We start from the raw sequence: 25,512 nt of genomic DNA, 5'->3' as shown, positions 1-25,512 counted from the left end.
ATTTTGTATTTATATTCGTTGATCCTCAAACTTACAGGAAAAATAAGTGCCATACTGTTACAAATCGTTTGACTTTCGCTATTTTCCGATGAGTTCGACTAACCCCCACGCGACTAAGCCGCCGGTACCAGCGTTCACACCATCATTTTTCTTTTTATCATTGCGTACTAAGAACCCTGTAGAACCGCCATCCTGTTACAAATGACTCGAAATTTTGTGTCAGTATCTCCCGGTCTATGAGTTAATATATCAATGGAAATATACTCTACAGGGTGTCCCACTATTGGTATACTAAGCGCAAAGCGACTTGTAGTTTTGCATGCACTGATCACGTAAAAAAATACTTAAACAACAAATTTACGTCAAAAATTTTTTGATAAATTTTTCCTGAAAATCCATGTTTTCTTCTCTAGTTTCGCGCAGCCTGCATATACCGCTTCGCTAATGTGAGCATTTTGTCTATTAAAACATAATCTTAAACGATAGCTCACGTGCTGGTGGCAAAGTTGGGCGGGTTGCTTGTTATGGGTGTACACATAGAGTTTTAAGAATCCATCTATTTGAAAAAAATCTACGTCTGGAATTTTATAAGTATTTTTTACGAACTCAGCGTATGCAAAATTATAACCTCCTTTGAGCTTAGTATACCAACAGTGGGACACCCTGTATAATTGAACCAATATTGCATCACGCTGCGACTTGAGAAGTTTTACTTTCTTCTTCCTTAATATAAACTGACTAATAGCCATGGTGTCTTAAGACTATCACAAGTTGTTTAGTAAAATCTTCTTTTTACATAAAAAAGTATTACAGCTATGTAGTACGCCCTATGTAATACACCCTTTAACTTCTACCACAAAACCTCCTTGACCCTTACAGATAAATTCCTAACAAACGACCCGACCATTTCTATATCCCCATAATTCTGTCAATACACGTCACCCACATCGAATCACTGGGAACGGCTTGGCCGTCCACAAATTACTGGTATCTTGGCTCTACTGAATCCCTCGTTTATATCGCAACATGTCAACAGCAAGGCTGGCGTGTTAGAGCCGGCGATTTACTGAACGACCACCAATCTGTGTGATTTGATGACGTAGTTACGTCTGCGATTTCGTGTTACCCGTTTTACATGGATATTGGGTCTATGGGCTTTTATTTTTTTATATCTTATGTGACCGGTAATATAAGATGCAAGAATTAATGCTAAGAACTCAATAACATATAAAAAATAATTTGGAAAATCCAAAAGTGCACGCCTCATATTTTTTTTTTAATAAATATTTATTAATTATTATTTTTGTTTATTTAATAACAATTAAACCACATCGAATCAGACCCTGAAAAATGAAAGGGTTCTATTCCTGAGCATACTCAAGCGTAAGAGAAAAAAAAAGACTCGATTAGTAAAGTATTTCGGTCGCTATCGTGTTAACAAGAAAAAGGATCCGCACATACAGACACACGGACGTCCAAGACAGAACTTTTTTAAACTGTTTTTTAACTAGTTTAAATAACAAAAATGACATCAAAAATATCATGAACGTTAAAAATAGTGTTTTTTCTTAATATGTGTGTGTATGTATTATCTTACAAGTGCAATGTATGATACATAAAGACATTTTAAGTTTGAAAAATCAGATGTTTTGCGCGAAGTGACAGTAGTACCCACCTCAACGCTTCGCTTATGAGGCGTGCAAAATATATTATGGTTAGGGAGCCAGGTGCAAATTTGGTTAACTATTTCCTCTCAAGAGATAATTCGTCAGACGCATGAGAGTATAGTATTATAAAGCCTCGTGAACGTCAGCTGGCGCTTGGTTGGGGGGGTGAGCGGTTGTAGCCTCCCACGCACATAGGAAAAAAAATACATTCATTCATTCATTTCCTCTCAGCTAAAAATTTGTCAAATTGTAGCTAACCCAATATCTCAACGAAAAAAAATAGTCAGCTGGTTACAACATGGTGTATTTTACGTCAGCTGGTGTCTCGAACATGAAAGTTAAATTTAAAGAAAAATTTATTTTCCGTTATTTCCTCTCAAACAAAAATTTACCTGATGATAGCTTATATGTAACTGTGGATAAATATATATGTCAGCTGGCTGTATCTTGGTGGAAAAACCGTCAGCTGATACGGGAGGCTACAACCGCTCTTCCCCCCAACCGAGCTCCAGCTGACGTTCACGAGGCTTCATAATACTATACTTTGATGCATTTTACTAATTACCGCTTGAGAGGAACTTGGTCATAAAATCTGCTGCTGGCTCCCGGACCATTACATACTTTTTTCTAACTTTAAACTTTTTTGGTAAACTTGTAAAATCCTCTTCCATTATCGTATCTAAGCTAGACAGGTTTTTAAAAATTCTAATCGACAATTCTTCTGTAAGTTAAATTACCTTACCTTGAAGTTATGCTTTCTTTTAAAACTATGACTAGATTTAGTTATTAAGTATTTGTTTTTAGTCGAACTAATTAACCTGCTACGATCAAACAAATTACAAGAAAATACTGACAAAACATCAACTATTTTGAATTCAGCACATTACATAACATGTTTTAAAAAAATCAATACCAACTTAGCCTTGTTTTCTACTAAATGATTTGACGCCTTATTTTCCGGTGAGATTGTTTCCTCTACACAAAAATAGTCTCACCAAGGCTGACACAGAAACGTCAATCTAGAAAAGCACACGACCATTCGATCGTAACCATGCGACCATCACTTTTATAGATCAAAGAGATACGTAAAACATCAGTGACGGTAGCTGAAAGAATACACAGCAATTTGTTTTCTTGGCGGTCTGTGACCTGCGTTTAAAATTACAGTACGTCACTATCCCATTCACGTCATTTAGCTGTAAAGTACTATGTTTATACGATTATATAAGAATGACGATCTTTCGTCTACGCTTTTAACTGCTAAAGAACCTTGAAAATAGTTCGCTTACATCTTTGAAGACATTTCTTTTAAGTTCATAATTCTGGTTTAGAGCTGAGCCGTGAAATACGTTCCCAAAAATTAGTGCAGTAGGTGGCCCATATTTGCGACATTTTCTTTTATTTACAATGCCTTATAATTCTTACCCTATTGGAGGTTAACAACCTGTCTAATTGTTTCGCTTGTGGGCGTTATGTTTCGTCTTCTATGGCAAGAACGTTCTCTACTTTTTTCTGAGACAAATGTCTCGTGAAGACCGTCTGAATGAAACTTGAAGTGACGTCAATAATAAACGTTGCATAGTAAAACGTCTTGCTCCGTTTTTTATTTATATTTTCACACGGAAATGCTGTATTTGTGTTGAAATGTGGCCAATAATTCAGGGATGTTTTATTAGTTTTTATCAAGAATAGATTCACACGTTTTTTGTAAAAGCGTCTCGACTCGTTGAGTGGATAAAAGCGATCGATCAAAAGACATCAGAATATTATTTCCTCGTAAAGAAAGCCAGATGAGGCGTGTTGGGTGTGAGTAGGCAATTTCTTATCCTAAACAAAATAAAGAGTTTTGAAAAGCAGGTAAAATATATAGTTCATTTCGGGTTTGACTTTTTGACGTTGAATATCTAGAAACCAAATGGGCAGGCATCAATGATAACAAAGATGATACAAAAATAACGAAGTGATATTTCATAAAATATGAAACAAGTATAATATCCCTTCATTAATAAATTACAAACTCTTACCATTAACTGGAACTCGTCCTCAGGGACGGATTGGTGTCGTAAATTGCGTAATCTACTTCTCCTAGGATAGCTCATAAATATCATATTTTCCTTGATAAACTATCTTGTACAATGTACATCTCATATTTCTAGTTAACAAAAATGTATGAAACGAGAATACTAGATAGACAGCTAAGCTCACAAACAAAAAAGATATAGCCCCGTTTTGTTACAGCATCTCGAAAAAATTGTCCTAAACAGATGATTCATCACGCATTGTGATGTCTTCAAAAGCGGTGCGATATCATTGTATATCGTATCTTATCTGAGGTCATTCCGACCTCACTTCCATAGAAAATAATAAGGCTTTTGTGTGTGAGCGTTATTGTGACGACGATCTCTCTACGGAGGTTTATTTCAGGAATATTTTCTGATGAGTCAGTCAGATGTCGACTTGAACAATTGAAGATTTTCTCCGAGATTCCGAATGGCACGATGTGCTTTGAGATACCCTGTAATACGGTTAATGATTTTATCCAAAACTGAGTCTTAAGGGATTTTACCCATTTATATATAAAGGTTCTATCGTCCCGACCTTTATACAGATGAAAATTATGTATTAAGGTACGTACTATTCGATTTGGGATCTACACAAATAAATAAATAAATAAATAAATAAATAAAATAAATAAATCCATATTAGTCTGTCAATTCTCTGGATAGGTATTTATTGAAGTTTCATGACATGGTATTTAATTGTGTATTTAATACTGGACAAGCGTTTAACGACGTGTAGCCCTTACCTACCATATTGTTTGATTATTATATTTGTATTAATTGAAAAAAAAATCTTTTAATTTAAATATATTCAATTATGAAAAACTCGTAAAACTTTTATTTATCCGTACCGATTACAAAAACAATTAAAACTAAATCAATGCATTAAACATTAACCTTCCACTATCACTAGCAAAGTTTATTTTTCAAAAATTCAAGTCTTTTATCTTACGCTAGCTATTTTAGAATTATAAAATAGCAAGTTTTATGGCACCTTCGTGACATCCTTCTGAATTTTTATGTTTGTCCTGTGGCATTCCTTTGGGGGAAAGATATTTGAGTCAGCCGTTCAGTAAATCCTTACAACGTATAAAGTTACAGGAAATCTTTTCCAAACCAATCTTTTGTGTATAACATATATAGTTGTTTCAAAATCATATTTTAATATATTAGCGACTAGCGGTCCGCCCCGGCTTCGCCCGTGGTACATATTTCGCAATAAAAGGTAGCCTATGTTCTTTCTCAGGGTCTAAAGATTGTATGTGCCAAATTTCATCAAAATCGGTCCAGTAGTTTATGCGTGAAAACCATACATACATACATACACACACACATAATTACAAACCTTTCCTCTTTATAATATTAGTATAGAAGTATAGATATAGATAATGTCGACTGTTTTACGAAATTACAAAACATAAAACTATATCCTAGCTACACATTAAAAATAATATTCTGTTGTAAATACTAGGTATATAATGTTAATGTAAAAATCTTGTATCTACATAGATTCATTTATAATTAAACATGCAATTAATAAGCCGAGCATTACTCAAAGAAACGAGACACCGCAATAACTTCAAACAGACGCAAGCAGCTGATGTTTATTTTATTTAAATAATCATTAACATATACCTCGTTATTTATAACAGCTTATGCTAGGAATAAAATTATCTACAAACGAATAAATCCATCGATGCTAATCAATTACATTCAGAGGATAGTGTGAACGAACCTTACACGCATCAGTCCCCGTACCACGAAGTTTTAAAGCAGTATTATTTCCAGTGTGGAAAAAGGACAGCGCTATATAGGTTATCTAGCGCCATCACTTTCTCACACTGGAAATAATACTGCTATAAGACTTCAAGCTAACCGTGCGTAGTGTGAACAAGGCCTATCATATTACCGACTAGTTTTTCGCAGCCAACTGGTTTTTCTTTAATAGAAATGCAATTTGTTGACTATAATCTCAAGTATTTCCTATCTTTATTTCATTGAATGTGTAAATAAATACTTGCGCGTGTGTCGTCCCCCTTAACAATTTTTACGATTTTGTTTTCATTTCTATCTATAGAAATTTCTATCTATAGGAAAGGTTTGTAATCATGTATGGTTTCCACGCATAAACTACTGGACCGATTTTGATGAAATTTGGCACATATAATCTTTAGACACTGAGAAAGAACATAGGCTACCTTTTATTGCGAAATATGTACCACGGACGAAGCCGGGGCGGACCGCTAGTCAAATATAAAATGTGAATCTTTCTTGGACTTTATTGTTGTTGGCTACTTTCCTACTGACGTACATTTTGCTTATAGTCATAGCATATAATTATATTCTAATCTATTTCCTTTTAATGTTTAAACTTTGAGAAAGAAAAATACAATTTTATAGTTTTAAAACAAAAAGTTATTTATTAAGGTATTCTTCTTCAGCCCAAATATTAATATTAAAATAATTTTGGCCGTTATTTTGTTCGTAAATAAGATTTAAAGATAATATTTTTTCTCTAAGGACATACAAAAATACGAATATAATAAGAATATATTAAAATTATATCCAATACCATAAACATGACATAAACAAAGCAAATAGGAAGACGTTTTGAATAACAATACTCTATATTAACTTCACGAATGATTTCAAGTGACAGGCCCAATATGAAATACAGTTTGTGACAGACAGAATGACAGGCGAACGTTTTGTAATATATACAATATGGGGCAAAGGTAACTCGATACGCAGCGAATGTGAGGTAATACATATATTAAAATATATAAATCAGGCGAATAAAGCAAAAATCGACAAGGCTGTTGTAAACGAGAACAATCTATAATTAATAAGAGGTTTTTTTTTGTATGTTTGTAAGGGAACCTCAGAACCGATCTCGTATGTGTAAAAGACGTTGTTACTGAGCGACTTAGGGCTGATTTTTAAATCCTTGGTTAATACTTATTCGTCGAATAACGTATTAAACTACCATTTCAAAAATGTATCCTTTGCCCGTCTTTGACAGTTTACGTGACATTTTAATATTATCATGTAATACTTTATTGGGCGGATAAGTTTTAACTATGGATTGAAAAATCGGCCCTTAATTATAAAATAGTTTTTTTATGTTCCGTCAATATTGGAATTAAAAAACTCACAAGTAAAAAGATCGTACCTAAGTATAATATTTTAATTTTAGTTATATTTATTCCTTAACATACGGACAGTTCAGACAGAAATATCGTATTTTTTTTAAAAGTTATAAATCTAATGCACCAAACCACTAACTTTTTATTTTACCTTAGATTGTTAGGCGTCTTCTCAAAAATTCACCAAGACATAACATAAATTTGCTCGAAGCGTTTAGCAAGTAATAAATTATGTTTTACGTGTGTTTTATTGTTGCTAAGACCCTTTTTGGGTGTCCAGTATAACATGTTTATTGGAATAAATATGGGTATTTATTGCGTGGGTCCCTACGTTGTATACCTACTCTATACCTACTTTGTTCATAATTTCTTCTAAATTTTCCTTATCCTATGGCTCATTTAATTTACTTTGTGATCAATGTTTGTGATATGGTTTTTTGGTTTTCGATTAGAAGATAATATTTAATATTATCTTTATTTTATTTAAATAATTATAAAGAACGATCTCTTATAAAATATAAAATCTCGAGTTACTTTATTTTTGGCACTAAAATTATTACTCCGAAATTACTGAATTAATAAGCAGCTATTTTCCAAGATCAAAATGTAGGAAACATGAATTCAAGAAAGTTCATGCAAAAATACGAAGTTGGGCACTTTATCAGTATGTCGGAGAATTTAAATAACTCTCCATAATTATTTATAATTAGGTAGATATGTGAAATAATATTAAATAATGAATCAGTGCGCACACCTTGCGCGGTTGATGGTAGTACCGAGACTATACCATCGAGCTACTGACTCAAAGAATATAAACCATAGCATGGCCCGTAACCCCATGCATTTCATATCAATTCAATATCGACATTATGTTGTACACCATAGAGTACATTGCAATAGGAAGGTATAGCCACATAACAACTACTCTGTTATAATTCTTTCACAAGTATTTTTTACAACGAATTATATAAATATATATAATAACTAGCGGCCCGCCCCGGCTTCGCCCGTGGTACATATGAAAAATAGATGTTGGCCGATTCTCAGACTTACCCGATATGCACAGAAAATTTCATGAGAATCGGTCCACCCGTTTCGGACGAGTATGCAGACTAACATTGTGACACGAGAATTTTATATATAAGAATAAGATACAGAGGGTAATATTCCCGTACGATGTTAAGAATATTCTCTACACGTATCGCGATGTTGTTTTCGTATAAGATTTGACGAAAGTATATTTCATCGCTATACGTGCAGTGGAACACAGCTGACGAAATTTCAACCAATCCTAGTTTATATCATCACTACATAGTATAAAACAAAGTCGCTTTCTCTATCCCTATGTCCCTATGTATACTTAAACCTTTAAAAGTACGCAACGGATTTTGATGCAGTTTTTTAAATAGATAGAGTGATTCATTAGGAAAGTTTTAGTACATAATTTATTAGGTTTTAGACAAAGCGGGCGAAGCCGCGGGAAGAAAGCTAGTTATTTGATAAAACACTAAACAAAATAAAGCCCACAATGGTAATAACAAAAGGATAAATATCAATTTAATGGTATAAAGAAATAATACAACAACATTGCGGACAACCGAATGGACAAACAAATCGATTTGTCAATCACAATAGATTTTTATCCGGTCGTTGCGTTTCAATACACGGGATATTAGCTATAAACTATTTGTAGAAGTTAGCAGGTCGTGGTGAAATAATAATACGATTTTGAATGAAATGAAATGAAATGAATGAATGAATGAATGAAATGAATGAATGAATGAATGAAATGAAATGAAATGGAAATGAATGATATAAAAATATATATAAAAGAAACTCCTTTAATATTTTACGATTTTAAAGGAGTTTCTTTTATATATTTTTATAGACTAAATCCTATGCTATTTTATTGATAAAAGCGGTTATGTATCTTAAAATAAAACGAGATTATAACGTTTTTATCACATGTGGTATTTCTTATATTAAATGTCCTTTCATAAATGTATTTAATTGCACATTTTTATTATCAGTCATGTTCTTATATTATGTAATGATAAAATATTATCAGCCATAAATCACACTGCAAAAAGAAATATGTACATACCTAGGTAATACCTATACCAGCCAATCTTACACCTTTGTAGTAGTTATATTACTAAATTACATTCGATTTACATGTAAAAGTCGTACCTATATAAATTATAATCAATAAATGTACATCCTTAATACTTCAAACTATTAAAAGAACTGATGAATATCCCATAAAACCGTATCCATTACAAGATACGGCCTTCAAAACATTCCCATACCATAAAAGCCAACAAAAAGCGAAGGTCAACAAACCACATACATTAGAAGCACAAAACGATCAACCGAGCATCCTTTCAACGCTCTAATCAATAGCTTTTATAATCGATATGATAGGTCCTTAAAATTGAAAGCCATTGCATTGCAATTTGAATCTAATAATATAGGGATAGAGACAGTATTTGTGTGCATTTAAAATGGGTCGGTTGTACCATAGTAAATAGAATACGAACAGTAAGGTAAGGTAACTAAGCCTTTTCGATACAATAATTGCCTACGCAACATTGAAGCGATAGGGATGTTGCTTTGTTAATCTTTAACTTATCAAAACGGCGATACTTCGCGGCCGTTGGACGAAGACGTTTCATGCTCTCTTCGAAATGGACACACGCTACTAATAACTCCACGACCGACGCGACGTCTGCTTACGAATTACGTTACTGTATCTGAGCCATTTCGAACGTCTTATGGTACTTTTCGTACTGTTCTTTTCTGTACTGTGGTTGTACGTCTAAATGGGTTTAAATACTCGGGAATCCAAGCCGGTTGGTATTGTCCGAGTCATATTCGGGTCATTGTTTGAGAGACACCGCTGGACCATTGTCTGCCCTATTAGCGGCGAGATGACGCAATCGTAATGTAATCGATAGTCGATTAGACGACGATGATTGTTAAAAAGGATAACGAGTTGGGGTTTGAAAAAAATCGATGGAATTATGGTTCCTTAAGGTGTTTGTAGTGAAGCTTGCTTGTATTTTTTAGCTTTTTTATTATTAATAATTCAAGATGCTTATTTTTATATGAAAGCAAGTAATGGTCTCTTAAACCAGTATATAATAAATTAGCTTATAAATAATTTAGCAAGTATGCTTCTTTCTATAACTTAAAAATAAATTTCAATGTGCAACGAATCGATTTTTGTTAAGATTTTTGAAAATATAAATACTTTTTCGGGTGCGTACGCTGTACACATAAAATATAATATTCATTTATCACAATACGAATCAAGAATATATTATTATCTTTTATACAGGTATTTCACATTTATACTACAACATTGTATTAACAATACACATAACCCGTACCGAATACCATGAGTTGCATTAATTTCCACATGAATACGTTATAATAGCCGATAAGTAACTACAGTGATCACTGGAGTGGAATTTACGACTTCCCGAAGGCCGGTCCCAAATAACCATCCTATATCGATAGGGTTTGCGTTGTGGTTGGCTGGTTTTATTCACTTATATGATAATATATTAGTAGCTAGAGCCCGTGGTGTCACTCGCTACTATATGTCATATACTAATATGAGAAAAAATTGTCTATGTAATCTACTAATCCAGTCTATAATCATGGCCTATTTTTGTGTGAAAAATTAACAAATAAACATGCAAACATTGTTACAAACTTTGGCATTAAATTAGTAGGAAGTTCAAATACAGAACTAAAAATAGAAACTAGTTTATTTTAGACTGATCTTTCGATGAAAAAAAAATGAAACAGATTTTATTTTCACTAAAAATAATCAAAAGTTTCAAGGTACATTTCAATACGACAGCGTGCATATCATTAAGCGCGTCGCACAATAAACGAAAAAAACGCGCGTTCCCATACCCACGCAAAAAGGCTACAAAATTCGAACGCGAAAGCATAATGCCTGCAAATTGAGAGCGTGTTCGCGCTCACCCTGCGACTTTTTCAAACTTATGCGAATACGATAAATTACAAGATACTCTTGAACGGATGCGAAATAAATTTTGTTGTTGGACATTCGCTTTTCGGTCAGCAGCCGAATGGCCGAAGCAAAGCGACACGCGACCGTTGAGCCCGTATACATTTTAGATGGAATACAGGAACACGTTGGCCGTTTTTAAAATATACGGTGTTTTGTCGAGTTTCCATTTTTGATATTCGTGAATGGTATGCGCGCTTCGAGGCCTTTGTGGGTATCTTTTTGGGTTCGATAAACTTTTAAATTGATATGTGAGGTGAAGCATTTTTGTAATATAACTTAAAATTATGTAGGTAATAATTTATTACAAGCAATATAACATTTTAACATCTTAATTGGATGTTATCAATCAAAAAGTGCTGCCAAAAAATTATTAATATTTATTTGTTGCTAAAAAACTTACCTATACAAAAACACGCACTAAAAACAGGAGGAAAACATACAACTTTATTACATTAATTTATTTAATACATACTTATTTTCAAATTTACTCAAATATTATTATTCATAATCCACATAACTTAAATACAACTAATCGCGACACACTAAACACGTTCCCGTTTTTCCAACTAAATATCTCAAGTCAACAGCCCTCAAAACAGGTTGAATATTCCGATCATATTTTATCCGAAGCCCCAAATGAGCTGCTTTGTAATGCAACAAATAAATATTTGGAGTTGTTTACGACTGTTGAAGATTTATAACAATATATAGCTACTTTTTGCCGCGTTTCGAATTTAATGATGTCACTCATTACTCGGTGCCCGCTGAGAGGAGGTGCAAAAAGGGAATGTTCAGCATATATCGGTCATAATTTACCTTTAATTAACGTGAGGTGCAAAAAATTCTGAGAGCGATTAAGAAATTTAATCGTTAAGAGTCACAGACTCTTCATTCTAGTGCTAACGCTTGAGATTAATGAATGTCGAAAATTATTTCATATTAACTTGAATTAGTATATGAGAGTATAGGCATTATATTACCTAAACTGATGTACTCCGATCATTAACAATGCAAAAAATTGCAAATGATGGTTTTTGCTTAATCACACAATTCATTACAGTCATATGAAACTTGAAATGTATTTCCCAAAAAACTCTGTAATCATGTTTACTTTTTATCACATTTCGATTATTCAAACCACAAAACAGGTACTAAACAAAAACATACACTCAAAATTTTCCTTCAAAATTGTTATTAAAAATACATTAAAATACGCGGCAACATGTACCAATGACCACTCGTCTTTATTTTACAATGCAAAAAGCGAAAATCGAGTTGACTGTCTTGTTAATACATACTGCATTTTAACACAATCTTTTATATTATCATGAATTAATGCTTTTTCCTTTCATTCGATACGTAATCAAATAATTAAGGTTTCGTAAATAATTAACTGGATACGTATCCAGGCAGAATTTTATCATGAGTTACGGCTGTTTAACTGAAAATTATGTTAATTTAAGGCACAATTGATAGCATTAAATGTGCATTTATTCAAGACCATTCGTTTTTATTTGACTCTTATGAATTTATCTCGTTCATTCATTAAGGTATATAAAAGACGAATAAAATGTTAGGATCGGTTTGAATGTTATCGATACGTGGTTTAAATTATATTTATAAAATGCCTAGCTTTCCGCTCGCGGCTTCGCCCGCGTTTTCAAAGAAAAACACGTATAGTTCCCGTTCCTGTGGGATTTCCGGGATAAAACCTATTTTATGTGTTAATCCAAGTTACCATCTTTATGTGTGCTAAATTTCATTGTAATCGGTTTAGTAGTATTTGCGTGAAAGAGTAACAAACATACATGCATATACACATACATCCATCCTCACAAACTTTCGCATTTATAATATTATAGATTAGTAGGACTTATTAAAATCGTGGACCACTTTAATCAGATTTAAATCAGTAACTTCTTAGTTTTTCATTTGTGGTTATAGCGGTATTTTATCATCAAATCACTTTATTTATAGCACTTGTAAACAGTAGCCATAAAGGTGAGTCATTTATTAATTATCCATGTTTTACTTTATATTCAGATTTCCAAGAATAATGGTCTATTTTAACATCAGTACCCTCAAGATCCTTATAAACAAGCTGAAGTTGTACTTTAGAAACTTTGTATGACTTTCCAAGTTATACCTTTGTTCGCGGTTTCGTACTTCCAACCGAGATATAATTTACACAAGTTTATACACTTAGATTGAGTCGTTTTATTATATTCAAAGCAAAATAATTTTAAGCAAAAATAAATGTTAAAGTATTTTGTACCGAGCTTATTTGTACTTACTGCTATAATTCTTTTGAAACAACGTATAATTTTTCTCTTATTTGGTTTTGGGCATTTATTTTCTTATATTTCTTATTTCCGTTTCAAACTCCAAGAATGAAAAATAAATGGCATATCAAGCATAAACACTCAAATCCATCAAAATTGTTTAATTTCCATCCTCTGCGGAGTTTGCTGATCTCCGTCGAAGTTGATTGCCGTGGCCTAATTTCGACCAAAAAACAATGAAATGTCACTTTTGCTTGCATCAAAATACTACGAAATAATTACAATCTCATCAATCAAAAGCTTTCAGTTAGTAAGTATATGAATGTTTGTAAATATTCATTCATCAAAGTAACAACAGTTAAAATAGTCCTAAAGTTACAATGACTATATCGCTTATAAAGCATGTCGACTTTACTTGACTAGACGACCGTATAAAAACCTCATGGGCCCTCGCGCAATTGATGGGCAGCGTTGGCCCAACAAATGATCGTCGATGTTTGCCACCATTGCGGCGATTATGAAAATCTACAATATACCTGCAACCAAATCTATAAAGACGATCACATAGGCCTCTACAATATCTAGAGATTGCCCTCACTCGCCCAACGCTGCCTGTTTTAAAGCATGTGAAGACCCATTATAAGCGCAATTTACAAATGTCACAATACTCCTAAGTACATAAACCACTAGAACACAAGGCAATAATTGCATTGTATGCCTGGATGCATCTCACATGTTAATAGCTGCCAATATTCTTATGCCATCACGTACTACCGTCACGATTGTAACTGACGATGTTACTAATCGATATATGTTATTCAATTGGTATTGGGAAATAAATGACGCGATGATTTAAAATAGCACCTTTACAGTAGCTGTGGTTGTAAATGATTTTACGGCGTTTTATTTAATAGGGCATAGCAAAAAAGGCGTTTATCATGTTAAGTGTAAAGCTACCCTTAGTTATATTGTATCATAAAAGTTCACGTAGTTATATAACCAACTAGCGGTCCGCCCCGGCTTCGCCCGTGGTACATGTTTACGTTTTCTCTACGTAAGAACCATCCTCGTACTTCAACGAATATAATAAAAAAAGAATTATCAAAATCGGTTCAGCCGTTCTCGAGTTATGCGCTTACCAACACATTTTGCGATTCATTTTTATATATAAGAAGACTAGCGGTCCGCCCCGGCTTCGCCCGTGCTACATGTTTACGTTTTCTCTACATAAGAACCATCCTCGTACTTCAAGGAATATAATAAAAAAAGAATTATCGAAATCGGTTCAGCCGTTCTCGAGTTATGCGCTTACCAACACATTTTGCGATTCATTTTTATATATAAGATATACAAATTAATTAGGTAATTGATATAAATATGTAGATTTTTGCTGATCTTTGTTCTAATAACTTAATAGATTTTCTGAAATTTTATAGAAAATAGATCAATAATCCGATTATGAAAGAAGTAAGCATGCCGCATACTTGTTTGGTAATCGGATAAAGCTTTTAAATGCTGCTGCATGGTTAATTTTAGACTTTAATTTATAAATATAGTTCTCTACTTACATATTCTTAAATCATACATACACTATTCTACGCTATTTATTTCTTGCATAAACAAGACAACATGGTGACGTACATCTGTAAATTACATGCTTGTTAAAATAAATTGGTTATTCGGTTCAATATTTAATTTTAATAACATCTTTAATTAATTACGTATTTTTTAATGTTTGTACTCCTGTAAACTTGAGAGTAAAGTTTTTTTTTCTTTCTTTAATGGAATATTATGCATTGTTATATCAAGTTGATATTGTAGAATGTAAACAAACAGATTACCTACACTCAATAAAATCATTAAGTCATAACACATTTCTCTTCAAAAACAAAAGTACAATTCAAAAAACTTTCTAGCTATATTTTAACAAACAATAGAAACCCACTGAAAAGATAGCTACGTGGTTTCAGACGATGCATGGCTGAAAAAAAATACTTCCAATACATATTCGCCTCATTTCTAAATTGTCGCCAGCTTTTGCCCCGGGGAAGTCCCCGTGGGACATCAACTAATTACCCTAAAAGCGTTCAGAAATCTCCGCAGTTTTGATTTGTACATGGACGTTTTTATGAACGTAGTCTGGCAAGCACTTTGTTATTAAATTGGAAAATTAATGAACGTGCGTAATATGAAGGGTTTTAAGAGTGTATGGCGTTAATTAAGTATTAACTTAATTTAGAAGTTAAAACAAAGATAAAATACATTATAATAAATACATTATATTGGGTTTTGACAGAACAGTTAACATTCTACATTGCTATTACGTTGGTACGTACATAATTATATAGAAAGATTATTTATAGTAGAAAACTATATTTCTGAGTGATTGAAGCTATATATTTCTATTCTGTTTTATCCGATCTAGTCTCCAGATAAAAACCAGGAAAATATGTCTTTCTAATAATAGTATTATAATAGTTGACATATTAAAAGTCGAGATGTGCTTATAAAGCTTTGTTGGTAGTGCAAGACGGAGAGCGTGGGATGCATTTTCTATTCAATTTTGTTGTGTATAAGAGATTTTCTGTTATATTTTTAACCTTTATAAATTTGTTAAGTCGTTTAATATATTTTTATCCTGTGTAAATATGATTTTAGACTCTAAAATTTAGAGGGTTGCAAGTTGTATTATTGAAATTGATAAAAATATTTCACAGCCAGCTGGTTGAATCAGCCGTTTAATTATTAACCTAGGCTGTTTATTATATAGCGCCGATGAATTAACTACTTACTGAATATTTGTTATCCATATCGTTAAATATAACAACTGCACATCGCTTAAGAAAATTCGATTGAAATAAAATAATAGTCACCTAAGTTACCTATGTTTGAATCCTTGAATTTGTTTGTGTAACAAAACTTCATCTATGAAAAAAAAACTAATAGACCTTAATTAATCCATTTTATATCAAGACAAACCCAGATTTCTTAATCCACCAAGAATTGTACCTAAAACCTCACTACTAATGCACTAACGACTATGATATAGAAGGCAATAAGCAGAATACAAATTAAATAAAGGATAATGCAAAAAGCAAACACTTCGCATTAAAATATCGTGATTGACTACTTATTGATGACATCAACACAAGCAGCATGTAGTACCACAGTAAACAGAATACACACAGTAGCGAAACTCCGTATAAAACGCCGTCACTGCTTGTGAGTGTCTGTGATGATCTGGTCGATGCGTATATTTGTGTAAATGAGCCATTTCGAACGTTTTGCAGGGAGTTTAATTTATTACTGATTCCTTACAGCTATTCTTACAATAATTACATAATAATAAATCGAATACGCCAATCAAAAGGAATTCCTCTAATAGCATAATAAAATATGTGACAAAGAAAGTTAAGTAAGATTACAATGTATTAAAAACTAGCTTTCCGCCTGCGGCTTCGCCCGCGTTTTCAAAGAAAAACCCGCATAGTTCCCGTTCCCGTGGGATTTCCGGGATAAAACCTAGCCTATGTTACTCGTGGATAATGTAGCTTTCGAATGGTGAAAGAATTTTTAAAATCGGTCCAGTAGTTTATGAGCCTATTCATAACAATCAAACAAACAAACAAACAAAGTTTTCCTCTTTATAATATTAGTGTAGATTAGGACTTGAAAAGGAAAACATACTTTTGCTACTGTTTGTATCTGTTTACCGTGTTAGTACATTAATAACAAGCAATGATAGCGCGAACGTGCCTGCTTGATACTTATAATCTTTAATATTACGACTGTATTATTATTCAGTTATCGATAATAAGATAAGTGAAAACTATTGTGTATTGTATAGTTCCGTGAATCCTTGAATTTGTTTGTAATGCAGTTTAGCTGACGAAATATAACACAAGCAATTCAAATAATAATAATTTAATAGAAAACTGTACACTCTTCTTCGTATGTGTATATTTTTTTCTTTTATAAATATATCTAGTACAGATATGTATTATTATTTAGTTATCAGAAACTGTGTTCGTAATCAGGTAAAGCCCTGTCATAAAGAATTACATACTTACTAAAAATAATATAACTTTACAGAATTTCCATACTTAATTTATTACTTTAAAAACATCGATTATTCAAAGTGTTGCAACAACAACTTATTCTTACGCATGATAAAGTTTACTTAAATTCACTTGTGTTTACAAAAATGCTACCAAGTTTAACGTGTTCTTTTAAGGTAATGTTGTATCTTAGTTGATCGTGTCATGGTTTGTGAACCGGTTACGTAATTGCTAAGAGTTGAGTAATTACATCATATTATGTGAAAAATATGTTAACGTACATCACGAAAAGGGCTTTTGTAAGGGGATTGTTTTTATCAATATATTTTGTAAGGCTCTATACAAAAAAAAAAAACAAAAAAAAATATTAAGGTGTAAATCTGCTGTGTCCCGCGGTTTTACCCGCATTGCTCCGTTCCTGTTGGTCTTAGCGTGATGATATATAGTATATACTCTATAGCCTTCCACGATAAATGGGCTATCTAACACGGAAAATATTTTTTTTAAAATCGGACCAGTACTTCAAGAGATTAGCGCGTTCAAATAAAATCTTAAGCTTTATAATATTAAGTAGCTATAGATAATACACACATACATTTCCCTTAAGTCAATTGTACCTTAAACTTATACCTTTTAAAGTCCGGGTGTAAAACTTTTCCTATCTAAACAATATCAAACAATACTAGAATATCATGCGCCTGCGTTCATTAACCTGTCTGGCTTAATCCAAAGAAAATAAATTATTCAATAAACTGAATAAAGACCTATCGCGTTTTAGTAATAGTCTAGAGTAATAAAACGTGTATAATAAAATACTAACGACCTACACTCTATACCCACCAACCGTGTAAAAAACCACCATTAAATTTTATTAACGCAATTGAATGTTATTCTTAACAATGTATTATCGGCAAATTGTGTACGCATCATTGTTACGTTTAAAAATATCTTTAAAAACATGTTCAAAGGTATTTTTTCAGATTTATTTGTCATCAAACATTTAAAATATCAAGGTGCTTCGCTTCTACTATACTATAGCTATATTTTATCAAAACATAACGAACTCATCTGGATATTTTTATCATATTCTTTTACTTTGATATAGTACAAAGTCTCGTAACATTCGTCAGTAAAATTCTAGCATAATGAATGTAATTTTTAATTTGTTACTTCATAAAATTTTCTGACTTTACCACCACTATTCATGAAGCAAACTACACTCGTTCGTTCAACTCAACTACTTATGTGATAGCATAATTATCTAGCTACATATACCTTGAAAACGTAACTTTTATAGTACATCGATTTACACGTTCTGGCTCTATGCGACATAAAAATTGCATCGATTTGCCTTCAATGATCTTCATGTCAATTTATACGCGTATACCGCACTCGGCACATGCAGCTTTTCTATTTTGCAATATTATTTTTATGACGAGGTTTAGAGCAAGGTGTGAAGGTATCCTTAAGAATGGATTACATTGAACTAAGGTTAGGTAGCTTATATGATAATTATATGTTATAATTATACAGAAGTATCTCCAGGAATTGGATGAAATCTTGAAGCTTTCCTTCCAACTCGTAATTTCTATAGTATAGGTACCAATTCGGATCTTTAAGAGAACAACTATAGAGTTTCTTGCCGCTTCTTCTCCGTATAATATACTCATATCTCCATATATACTGCACTCCGAACCGGTGGTAAATGATAAAAATATGTTATGACGATTCAAAAGTGCTTCTAGACGCAGTCTAATTGAATAAATAAATATTTGAGTTTGAAGTTGCTAGAAAAAAGGAACCGATATCTAAATTTTTCGTTAGACAAAACCGTGACACAAACACTAAAACAAAAATGGCGTCGTTAAATTAATTAAACCACGTCCAAGAGTGAACTATTCCGATTTCAGATTATACTAATTAGTGTTACGGAACATTGTTCGTTTTGTTTTATTAATTTGATAATATCGAAGTGAAATATTATGGGAATTCCTTTGCGCCGCTTTAATTGCCTTTTTTATTGTGCTCGTAATAATTGTAGGCACGTGATGTTTGGTCCTTGAACAAGTTTATTGTGTGCTTTTTTATTTTTCTCGTTTTAAGCTATTCCAAGGACGTTTAAATAATTTCACGCTCTCCTTTAAATATAATGCAGGTACAATATAACATCTCTTAAGATCTAGTCTGGGCTTGAATTTGATCTTCCATCTTCTACGGCCATAAAATGTTAATAGCTACCTTTCAGTCCGCGGCTTTGCCCGCTTTGTCTGAAACTTATACACTAAAACCTACCTCTGGAACGTCTCTATGTATTAAAAAGGTACACCAAAATCTGTTGCATAGTTTTATAGACCTAACAAAATACAGAACCCTTTAAAGTGAAACTTTTACGCGCGTTGAGATTAAAATTTCAAGGTCACGTCATGGTAATACCGTCACGTCATGGAGTAAGGCGACGATTTTGATATCTTTGAATTTTTCCAAAGAAGTTTCACTTCTGACACATATGTGCTCGCACGCTTTTTTTCTAAGTAGTGATTTAAAAAACGCACAAACTAGCCGTAAGAAGATGCAAAGATCCATTGCGCTAAGTGAAGTGACCTTCGGCCACAATTCTGTACAACACCGTTAATGGACTACATGCTCTGTTGGGTCAATGCCAATAAATGACGTATCGCAATCGTTTTAAAGCTTTGCAGTTCTTGTATTGAATTTAATAGATGTTTGTTCAATGTGTGGTAAAAGATAACTTTTAGAGAAGTTTTTTCTTTTCCAGAGTCAGATTTACTTTTACACACAAATATAGACCTTTTGAGAAAGTAATAAAGGTATTTGAAAATAATCAATGCATTGAGGTAAATGCAAACAATAACAATTTATGGTTAACTAGCAAACCGGGCGATCTCCGTTTCGCCACCAGAGACACCTTTTCTTTGCTATAAACCTCACGGAGCCCGAGACCTTTCCAACAAATGCAAAACCGTGGAAATCAGGTCGTGCGTTCTGGAGTTATAGCGTCAGGGAGGAAAACCCGACTTATTTTTATATAGTAGATAAGTAATACGTCTTCGCATAAGAATTAATGACCAACCAATATAAATTATATTAGTGCAATCAAACTAGTTTCCCATCCATTAAACTTAGAAATAATACCATTAGCATTAAAATTGATCGTTCATTTCAGAGATATATGGAAAAAAAATTGGTTGTCTGTAAAGTCGGTTTACTGACGATAGTTGAACGTGACAACGTCCGATTTTGCTTCTTTGTAGCTCGTTCCGCGCTCTCGCTTGCAGTTCAAGCCACATGGAACGCCTCAGAGCGAGGTAACGCCGCATGAGTCATGTTTTTTCGTGCGTGCAGCCGGCTCTATCGAATTATAAGACGTTGTCACGTCAAAAAAATCAAAGATAAACACAACATAGTTCATATAACAGCATATGAATCGCTTCCGTTTGAATAAATCTTTAATGACGTGCATTATTACAATAATATATTCGCTGCACACGTGTTAACATAAAGTATTAGCGAATAGAAATATCCCTTTATACGACAGTTTATAGTATATTCGCTTGTTTAATTATCATTAGCCATAACCATATTACGACCGCGACGCTATTTCTTCTAATAATCTGAATAAATAGGTGTAGAATAATGCATATTTGGATTTTGTATGTAAGATCACAACTGCTAAAACTTATATCTATTTTGTGTTACATTTAAGTTTGATTTTACAGATGAAAACGTAATAAATGAATTTCCTCAATCACAGAGTAATTTCATATTATCATGTTATACATATTGATGTTATTATATCATACGAAATTATACCCTACTTTCTTCTTCTTCTTCTTCTCTTAATTAATGGCTCTACCCTACTTTCATGTAAAGTCAATAGAGCCATTGATAACTTGAACAAAAAAATCGCCACAGATAAAAATATTGTTCACTTCAACGTACTTAGAGATAAGCTTAAAATAGTTTTTATTTTTATTGTTTATCCGATATTAAAAGCTCTTATACCATAGTTCAACGAATCGAATCGAGATACGATCTCGATGGCACGAATCTTGTAAAAATGTATCGAGATATATTTTTATATGGTTCTGCACGTGTAAAATACTAAATAATAGTTTTAACGATTTTATTTCAAAAGTAATTTATAAACTATTTTTACAATGATATTAATTGTATAATGTTTTGTAACTATAAATACATGATTTCCTACATAAACTTCACATAATGGCATAGTAATAGATAGTATTGAGATCGATTATGACCAAAAACTTACTGAACTAATTTTGAAGCATCGTTCTGGGTTTAGTAGTTTAAAAAAATCATAATTTGTAAATACATACACTCTTATAATAATACTATGTAGTAGGTACATTGCAAATGTGGAATGTACCTAAGTTTCATCTCGATACATGCAACACAGATGGACCTTGTCTGAATTAGAACTTCTAATTTCGACCAACACACGATGACTACAGTATATTCGAACAATAGTACACTAAAACTTATACCATAAACCAAATTATCATCATTAGATACACTTCATATACCTAATAATTGCCATAAAAACGTGTATTAATAACAGCACTTACAATACATTCGGTTTCAAATTAGTAATTGATGTGCACAAAAAATCGAAACCCGATTTATTTCTGGTGATTTGAAAAAACAAACTCAAACACAATGGAATAGAATTATTTTTTACTTGTGAATTCGCAAATAACTAATACGTATGCTTTGTAATAGAGTTATGAGAATTATATAGTTTGATTGAGTGTATTCGATTTAATTAAATGCGGGCATTGACCTTATTTCTAGGAATACAGCTGTCAATCATGGTAACAATGTGATACTAATTTTAAATCCTTAAACTTGTGTAACATCCTGGAAGGTGCAACAGACATAGACAAAACATCCTAGAATGTTTCTGTCCAAAAATAATTTGTGTCTCTACTTTCTGTAGCGTTCTTCCTTCATTACTTTTTCTATAGCTGTAAATAATTCGTCTTTTAATTTAAAAGCCATCTTGGACAACACGAAACTTATAACATCTACAAAATAAACAAAAAGTATCCCTATTTTTGTCCCATAAAATATAGAGTTCATTTACGTATTCATGAATGCTGATACAGTCATTTCGCAATGACAGTAAAAATAACTCCAGTATATATAAAATCCTCTCCGTAATCAGTTGCAGAGTAAGTTGTTATCCGGTACCCATACTATTTATAACATACACTTATTCCAACTGTCAACGTATGAAAAAATATCAATGTATTTTGGATTCGCACTTGTATTTCCCACGCTGCAGGCTTCTCTAGTTATCAACTCGTATGTTATAGGATTTTATGTCTTATTGCATTGAAAATGGGGCGATAATGGCGTGTAGATAAGATGTCCGACATTGTCCATAACTAAGCAAGACAACGTATTAAAGAAGCGCATTCGCGTGTTTGGACGTTAAGGGGATTTCACACAAATGTATCTTTGATACATTATGTATATATGATAAGAAGTGACTGGACTTTTTTATATAAAACTTTTTATGAAACTTTAAAAAGTCAGTTTTAAAAATATTAATCAATATTTAAAAATTGAAGGAGCTACAGCAGAAATATTATTTGAGTAGATACATGTATAGGTAAATACATTACAAATCGTATGTGTAATGAAATATTTAAAGGCCAATGTCATTATTGATATTCAAGTAATATTTTAAGCTGAATATTAAGGTATATTTAAACCATTTGAAGATCATAAAATATCTTGATCTTGAGAAGTCCATTTCAAACGCTTTGCGTTCAGAAGCGCGTAACAAAATAGTGTTTTGAATAAAATATCCGCGAAAGATAATTCTGTAAATTAATTTACAATTTTGTTATTAATTTAAACTTTCCCTAACTATTCCGAGGGAAGAAATTACGGCAACCGTTTGAAGTTAAAGTTAGAAATTGTTTATTCATGTAAGATATGAATTTCGACGTAGTTTACGAATACAAAATTATTTTATAATTTACCTATTTGATTTTAATTGTTGTTTCTATCATTTTGTGATTAACAACTTGTGACGTAATCAAAATAGATACAATAAATAACTGATTTGTCTCCCTTGTTTTGTAGAATGCTATAGGATGTCATTTGATTTTGAAAATTTTCTACTTGGAAAACGTTGCTTAGTATTTAACCGACTTCAAAAAAAGGAGGAGGTTCTCAATTTGGCTGTATGTATTTTTTTTATTTTAGTAACATTAAAATTATGTTATAAGCAAACAATAATAATGATGCTTTCTTCCAATCTCGTCTCTCTTTCCTTGCAAGAAAATAGATAAACACATTAATAGATATGTATATTATTGCGTTTTCAAAAAACGCTGCGTTTAACGCATCACGTCTGAAGACGCTCTTATCAGCCAGGTGCATTTTAATTGCTCACTGGACCCATAACGAGGTTATTCATATATTGTAATTATTGGTGCCGGTTTATACGAAATAAATTTTAAAAGTGTACCTTCAAAGGCCTTTCTTTATTGATATTTATTCGAGTGATATTTCATTTTGTTTTAAGTATTGTAGAGCATTTCTGTATGTAATTGTTTTCCTTTAAATGTACTTATAACCTACTCATATTATGTTGAGATGCATAGATTGTTTTACGTTGCATAATATGATATACATTAATAAGTGGTTTTTGAAATTTATAAGAGTTGTACAAAGTTTTTTTATTAGCAAGGAAGCCTTTATATTTTATGTGCTTTTTAAAGAGCACCTAAAAAGTGATTTTTCCCATAAGATGATAAGTTATTTCGCTATATAGAAGATCTACACGTGATAAATCAAAAACCAGTATTATTAATGCGTATTAGATAAAAAAACTAAAATTGCTATACTATGAGCGAATCGAATTAACAAATACGATGTATTTTTTGTTCGCATTTATTGATTTGCCTTCCATCATTCATTCATTAGTAGGCAATTACTTAACTATTCTTTATATACTTTTTTAAGTATAAGTTACTTTACTTGTGTAAGTTATGCCTTTTATCACTTGACTGGTTAGCCTTGATTGAAACCTTTTATGTGCCCTTGATGTTTTAAATATCGTATCATCGGCTTTTTTATAATTTTCTGGGTAGTTACGACACTTAATATTAAGAGGCAGCCTTTTTTTTAACGTTGGGAAATGTAGTTACACATCCCCCTCAGCAGTTTTTCTGCGTGACGGGGTATGTGGGACTCGCGACCCACTAAAACCCAACGGTAGCCACTGTTCACCTTCGGCGGCAGGGGTTAACAGCCAGGCCTTATACCCCCACCGCGTATGTGGTCAGTGCCGCGACTTGGCGGCCCATCCAAGATGTTAAGAGGCAGCCTAGAGGCAGCTTAATATGTGCAAAGCAGATGTTAGTATTTTCTATGATTCCTCATATCTCTAATCACATCTTATAAGATAAAGAAGAGCGTTTGTGCCGAGCACACACGTCAGAAATGAAACTTCTTTGGCAAAGATACCAAAATCGTCCGTCTAACTCCATGACGTGACGGTAATGCCATGACGCGACCTTTAAATTTTACTCTCAACGCGCCTACAGAAGTTTCACTTCAAAAACCCTGTTTTAAAATATTGCATGTAATTTCGTTACATTTGTGTTTTTTGACCTCATTTTGATCAATCGACCTCATAATTATTAATTTGCTTTTAGCCTTCCTTTTAATAATTTGTATGTATAAACATAATTTCAAAATCATTATTCAGTTTAAAAAGACTGGAACATCATGTATCAATGAAGAGTACTTATTTTATTTTTCACTAGCTTTCCGCCTGCGGCTTCGCCCGCGTTTTCAAAAAAAAAACCCGCATAGTTCCCGTTCCCGTGGGATTTCCGGGATAAAACCTAGCCTATGTCACTCAGAAATGATGTAGCTTTCCAACAGTGAAAGAATTTTTCAAATCTGCCAAGTAGTTTCGGAGCCTATTCAATTCATACAAACAAACAAACAAACAAAAAATCAAACCTTTCCTCTTTATAATATTTTATTTTTCATGTACAATTGTGGGAGGACACAAATTAACATAATAATATGGTTTATCTTTGCGAACATCCTTTATTAAAACGATTAAAAAATACTGTAATAGACTACAAGCCCGCATAGGACAAAAATATGGGTCAAATGAACCACCAGGGGACATATCTAGAACGATAGCAGAGCAAAAAATAATAAGATTCATCACTATGCC

The 25,512-nt window shown here is 32.6% G+C and overlaps 1 protein-coding gene and 1 long non-coding RNA gene across 7 annotated transcripts in view; one reads left to right on the top strand and one right to left on the bottom strand.

The window, feature by feature from the left end:
* LOC149490773 (uncharacterized) overlaps nt 1-25,512 on the top strand; it is an 819,148-nt gene that overhangs the window by 268,190 nt on the left and 525,446 nt on the right. The gene's annotated exons all lie outside the window — the stretch shown is intronic.
* Nucleotides 1-25,512, bottom strand: part of LOC149490796 (pseudouridylate synthase RPUSD2-like) — a 376,734-nt gene that overhangs the window by 66,241 nt on the left and 284,981 nt on the right. The window lies entirely within an intron of this gene.

The sequence above is a fragment of the Colias philodice genome, chromosome 2 (genome assembly GCF_061535455.1).
Source record: "Colias philodice isolate Cphi_HAF_F1 chromosome 2, ilColPhil1 Martin Lab GWU primary, whole genome shotgun sequence".
In the NCBI taxonomy this organism is placed as follows: domain Eukaryota; kingdom Metazoa; phylum Arthropoda; class Insecta; order Lepidoptera; family Pieridae; genus Colias; species Colias philodice.
Note: the sequence above shows the minus strand (reverse complement) of the source record. Positions and strands in the feature narration are given on the sequence as shown.